The sequence below is a fragment of the Prunus persica genome, chromosome G2 (assembly GCF_000346465.2).
Source record: "Prunus persica cultivar Lovell chromosome G2, Prunus_persica_NCBIv2, whole genome shotgun sequence".
NCBI classification, from domain to species: Eukaryota; Viridiplantae; Streptophyta; class Magnoliopsida; order Rosales; family Rosaceae; genus Prunus; species Prunus persica.
This window is the reverse complement of record NC_034010.1, coordinates 7,542,866-7,548,391: the sequence shown is the minus strand read 5'-3', so window position 1 is coordinate 7,548,391 and position 5,526 is coordinate 7,542,866. Positions and strand designations below refer to the sequence as shown.

At 38.8% G+C, this 5,526-nt stretch overlaps 1 long non-coding RNA gene across 2 annotated transcripts; it reads right to left on the bottom strand.

The window, feature by feature from the left end:
- LOC109946984 lies at positions 495–5,297 on the bottom strand. 2 transcript variants are annotated; one of them, XR_002269976.1, is made up of 6 exons: positions 4,708–5,297; positions 4,478–4,594; positions 2,257–2,358; positions 1,274–1,322; positions 1,110–1,162; positions 495–1,029 (listed from the first exon to the last, which is right to left on the bottom strand). It is a non-coding gene; the product is annotated as an uncharacterized LOC109946984 (long non-coding RNA). The 2 variants fall into 2 exon arrangements; XR_002269975.1 differs by having other exon boundaries at positions 1,110–1,159.

The following is a 5,526-nucleotide window of genomic DNA, read 5'->3' as shown; positions in this document are numbered from 1 at the left end:
TTTTCTTGGGCTGATTAATGCTGTGTTCTTAGGAGAGTAACACGATGATCTAGAAGATATTGCCCCTCTACTTTGGAGATGCTTTGACTCTATTTTCTTCTTGCCCAAGCACAATTAAGTACTACTCTCAGCAGTTAGTCCTCCTCTAATATTGAGATTTCTGTATAGGCAGCTAGGAAACATGAAAGGTCAAGTCCCTCCTCTCTTTTGTGCGACCGAGCAGTTCCTAAATAGACTCTGTCTTTCCTCCCTTTTGCAAAGTCAAAGCAGCTCCAAAGTAAAGAGGCAATCTCTTCTAGATCATCGTGTTACTCCCCTAAGAACACAACATCAATCAGCCCAAGAAAAGGAAAAGCTATTTTGCCACTTTATTTCCATTGTTCCCTCAAAGCCTACAGTTCTTCGTCCTCTACATGACCAGCTCACACCACTGTAACCACCATCACACCAACCTCCGGTCCTCACTTCTTCCCACGTCATCCGTGCCACATGTATCTTGATTTTACCTAACCTAACTAAACAACAAAGCTATGGTCCATAACGATCATGTTAGGATGCTCATGTGCATCACAAGATACCATGAAAGGGGTATCTTCATATGAATAATGAAATGCTAGCCTTGTTTCCAACGAACCCAAGTCCAACATGGCTCTCGAAAGAACTTCCCTTACTTAACGCAAGGTATCATACTCATTTACTACTAAAACCTCGATTTTGAGCACTTCGTTGTTTGTTTCATGGGCAGAATTGGAAGTACTAAATGTGTCAATTATAGATTCTTGCAACATAATTTTTTTAGTTAACAACATTTCTAATCACTTAGTAAATTTGAGTCGCTTGATAAATCTGATGCAACAATTTTACCTTCCCAACACTTCAGTAAGACAGCCCAAAGGCAAAAACTTCATGATTCTCAAGTGAATGTTTTTTCAAGTACCTTAATACCATCCTCACTTGCTGAAACTCCACGATTCTCAAGTGAACGCACCAGTTCACCTTCGGCATTTTCCAATACTTTAATACCATAATCTGTAATAGACAGATTGACAAGAGAATGAGTGGAACCGTACGCGAATAACTTAACAGAAGCAAGGGAGGGAGAAAAGTACCTGATCTGATGTCCCCACAGCTCTTGATCCTTTGGACGCGTGTTTAGAATCTGCTATATGACATAACATACGAGGGTTATTAGATGGGGGGAGTCTTAGGGTGCTTAGCAAAGATGCTACAATATCAAATAAATCCAATAAAGAGATTAAACTTAAGTAGTCACCTGCAGCAACTCCTTTAGACCCATCTGCTTAGGTTGCCCATTATGAATACTGTGAATAGACAAAAAATACCAAATGAAAATCCAAGCATTGTGATGAATCATTTGAGCAAGAAAGTTCAGTCAAGAAAATATGGTGTACTTCTAGAACAATGGAAAGCCATAATTTAGTAAAACCAGAATCATTTTGAGCGAAGAAATTGATCCAATCGGATCGTTAATTAATATCATTATGGGTGGCATTGCAATGAAGGCTACACTATACACACGCTTCTTGGTTGCACCTCTATGTGGATCATATCTAAACAAATTCCTAATAGTATAAATTTCTAAGGCTACCTTCTAGTGATATTGGCAATATTTCACTGACATTTCTGTTTTCTTCAAGGAAAAAAATGGCAGCTTGCTGCAATGGACAGGTATTCCACACCTTCGCAAAATTACCTGGTGTTTGTCCACTGGTATTTCCCAAAACCTACTCCAATCTCAAAAGCAACACCTTATAAAGTACTTCATACAAGCTGGAAACCAAACTCAGTGGCGTAAATTTATTCTTTCCCATTTAACATTTTGCCTTTGCAACAAGGCATGTGTATGTCTAATAGGTTATTGCATTTATCACCCAGCCTTTGCAATAAGGCATGTGTATGTCTAATAGGTTCCCTGGATTTGTGCAATAGGCATTAAACAAACACTGCAGCACGTTCGCACTCTGCCAATAGGCATTAAGTAAACACTCTGGAACAAGATCTTTGGCCTTTTTGAGCACTAAAAATTACTTACAACATCACTACATAGAGAGGGAAGGGGGATGAGAGAGAGAGAGAGAGAGAGAGAGAGAGAGAGAGAGAGAGAGAGAGAGAGAGAGAGAGAGGTTGCCCCGTTTCTGGAATAGCATATAACCTAAAGATCTTAATATTCATTTCGATATCATGACTATTAAAAACCCATAGAGTGTTCAAAGTAACTAAAATATCTGAACATACCTCCAATATGCACTCTGTGTAACGCATGGCAGCTGCAGGATCAGCATCAATCGACCCGAAATTCCCATGCCCTTGAATTAGTGGGAATCGTAGGGAGAAATCCTGGAAAATGAAATTTCAAAGCGATCAGGAGACCACGTGAACTAAATAACCAATTATAATGTGATCTAAATCAATATTTACAAAGACAAAAGGTTCAAAAAGAAATGGAGTAGAATCCAGAAATGATAATTAAAATATGATCGCTTTCTCCAAACTTCAAATATTAGAAGTGATACTGCTGGAGAGATGGGGTCCAAGCCCTAAAAGGGCCAGAAGGTTCCACGCCTGATTATAAAAAGGCTTGAGGTTATGTGTTGTGTTTTCAAAATCAAAATTTTTCCCACTCTTGGTTTATCCAATTTAGGAGATGGAAGACATAAAAAGTTCACAGATTCTTTGTTAGGAATAATCGAGTCGACCTTAGGGGAAGGCCCGATATATTTTAATTGCTTTCCAAACTTTTTTCTTGCACTTTCTGATATAAATGTCTTAAAAGCTTTAACATTGAATATTCAAACTCAAGGTTATGATAGACCCAAGATCTCAAAATCTAGCAATCATTTATTAGGTTTCATATAAGGTTATTAACACTGTCTGCTATAGGCTGCTATAAAAAAGATGCTACCATATCAAATAAATCAACAGCAAAACAGAACTTAGTCGTGAAAGTGAAATTGAATGAAAAGAACATAGCCCTTACCGCGGTACACTTAAAGCTAAGCTAGTTTCAAAACATTGCATCAATTAACATTTTTACTTTAGAAAGCATTGCAGCCCTAGTGGACCTAGCATGAGCAGATTTTCTGTTTTTCTATTTATTTAAAATAATTAATAAATAAAGGAGGTTATTGTGAAACTTAAAAAATAGATAAAATAAAGATATTAGACAAACAACTAAGCTAACTTGCACATAATATAATTTTCAGAGCAAGCATACTTCAATTCAAAGTAGGCACAAAATCCACGGCACTAGTTGCCTTCGACATGCCAAGCAAGAAAAGGCAGCGTTACATAACAATGCAAGAAGAAACAAGGGGAGTTTCACAATTATTATAACTTGTATATGACTACCAATTTTAACTTGGCCATAGTACTTGGTGAAAGAAACCTGGGAGTTTCACAATTATTATAACTTGTATATGACTACCAATTTTAACTTGGCCATAGGTACTTGGTGAAAGAAACCTGGGAGTTTCACAATTACGGGAAGATTTTATGAACGACCAAATCAAGACACGAACAGGACGCACACACTCATAGCTCAATCTGAAACTATTTTATGCCTCCTAACTAATTACATGTCATAAAATTATGGGAATTGATCTCGAGTTTGTGTTAATACTTAAAAAGACATTTTTCCCTCCTAGGCTAACTTGCACATAATATAATTTACAGAGCAAGCATACTTCAATTCAAAGTAGGCACAAAATCCACGGCACTAGTTGCCTTTGACATGCCAAGCAAGAAAAGGCAGCGTTACATAACAATGCAAGAAGAAACAAGGGGAGTTTCACAATTATTATAACTTGTATATGACTACCAATTTTAACTTGGTCATAGGTACTTGGTGAAAGAAATCTGGGAATTTCACAATTATGGGAAGATGTTATGAACGACCAAATCAAGACACGAACAGGACGCACACACTCATAGCTCAATCTGAAACTATTTTATGCCTCCTAACTAATTACATGTCATAAAATTATGGGAATTGATCTCGAGTTTGTGTTAATACTAAAAAAGACATTTTTCCCTCCTAGGACCTGACTTTGACAGCAGCAAGGGTAAACAGTGCAGAATGGCCCTCATTTTTATACAAATTAAGAAGAAACTGGTTCCAAGAGTCATTTTTATACGTCCAAAAAAAAAAAAACTAATGATATACATGTGCAAACCCTGTCAAAGTAAGAAATGTAAGGTCCCGCATTCCTTGCCAGCCCATGTCTTCATGTTCAGGAAAAACAAAACAAAAAAACAAAAAAACAAAAAAAAAACTTACCACTTGGATGCCACAATACAAAGCAAATCAAGGATGACTAATTGTACAAGATCAACAATTAAGACGCCACAATTGAATTAACCCGAACACTTGCATGATCATGGCTTGCTTTACAATAGCATGTGTGATGCAGTGTCATGAAAAGCCAAACTAATCAGAAAATAAATATGCTCAACACACCTGTAAATGACCATCGGCAGAAACAGTGATGATACTTCATCAAAAAACTCATCACCGAATGTCAAGAGCGTTTTCAAATCCCTTTGAAGAATCTGGACTGGTTTAGCGTGGTTATGTCTGCATTTCAGAAAAAGCAATTACTACTACCAAAGACACTTGAGTTTCCAGTGAGTGTACAATTCAAGCAGGCAGGCATCCAAATCAAAACAAAAATCGAGATTCGGGCTCACCTGTCAGGGCTTCAAGGCTAATCGCAAAGAAAATCTACGTAGAGTCGCTGTCGCTGTTTTCATCAACCTAGTAAATCCAGCCAGGTAGTGCTCCCACATCATTCACCATTCAACCTTAGTAAATACGACGGTGCACCCGCTTCAAACCGTCGCGAACATCCAGCAGGGCGCGGCCGAGCAGGACAGACATAGCCATGTACGCTTCAGTGGCCTACTTGTGGAGCTCAACACGAACGATTCTTTCTTCGCTGTTCTCACTTGTGTCCTTGACCAGCACACTTCCATTCCCGTTCTGCCCCTCGCCTGGGTCCTCCTTTTGGGGGTCGTCCTGGAGCCTCGCTTTGATTGGGCGGATGTGGGTCCCGGGACGGGAGGACGATGCGGACAGGAAGCGGAGCTCCGACAGGTACGGAGACTGGAAAATCGGGTCGGGTAGAGTGGGGCAGCGAGGCGGTAGCGGAGGATGGAGGAAGAAAGGCGAACACTGGAAGCTAGGGCCATGGTAGGGATTTTGGGGGAAACTGAGGGTTTCATAGAGATAGGGGCCATTTTATGTGCATTCCTCAGTTGATTCCGGAAGTAGCAGATGCGTTGTTCATAGTAAATAGGGTTATTTACTTTAGTCGTGACCATAGAACAAACTCATTTGTAATTGGTTTCGCGAATTTTTTTTTTAGGCAATTAGGTCATTCAACTCTCTCTTCCGTTTCAATTGAGTCCTTCCGTCAATTTGGCCGTTAATTTGAGGGCTAAAACCGTCCATTTAAATTAAAATATTTTTAAAATTTAAAAATTGAATAATTATATTATATTTAATTA